Below are 829 nucleotides of genomic sequence, written 5' to 3' on the forward strand. Positions count from 1 at the left end.
ATCCAGCCCTACCGCCAGATTGGGTAGGTACCTGTGCATTGATACAGTTGGTAATGCCTTTCTACATCCTGCCAATCTCTGCTGAAGAACTCTCCGGTCGGTCTAGTGGGAATGAGCTCCTGAGTCGAGGTAAACGTACTATTCCCAGAGGAAGTTTCAGCTCCACAATTTACATGGACTCCATGGGAGTACCACGTGGTGTCCCTGACGAATTCAAAGCTAGAAATGAAATTGCAGCGGGTTTTGAGTCCATTTTCGTTCGAGTGACTGCCAACAAAAATGTAGCTTGGATTAATTACCTTTATTACAACCAGCAGAGATACGCAACAACACCGTAGATTGCTTTCACTGGAGTGCATGAGCAATTAGGGCAGACTGATGTCATATCAGAACAGAAATTGCATTAGACATGTTGTTGGCTGAAAAAGGGGGTGTCTGCAAATTGTTTGGATCTATGTGTTGTACTTTCATCCCAAATAACACAACCCCTGATGGATCCATTACCAGAGCCTTGGAAGGACTCAGCGCACTCAGCGCACTCAGCAAAGAGCTAGCCTCAAACAGTGGGGTAGAGAATTACTTCACAAGCTCCATGGAGCGTTGGTTTGGTCAGTATAAGATGATGGTGTTGAGCATTCTGTTGATCGTACCGATAATGATAGGTATACTAATCCTGTGTGGATGTTGCTGCATCCCATGCATCTGCACCCTAACCACTAAGCTGATCACTACCGCCCTGACCAAAGAGAGAGCTGAAGCAGGTCAGTTTTTGATGCACGGAGAAGACGAGTTCCTCTTAGAGGAGGAAAGACAAAGCCTGCAGGTAGAA

This window comes from Cottoperca gobio, chromosome 5, assembly GCF_900634415.1.
Source record: "Cottoperca gobio chromosome 5, fCotGob3.1, whole genome shotgun sequence".
Taxonomy (NCBI): domain Eukaryota; kingdom Metazoa; phylum Chordata; class Actinopteri; order Perciformes; family Bovichtidae; genus Cottoperca; species Cottoperca gobio.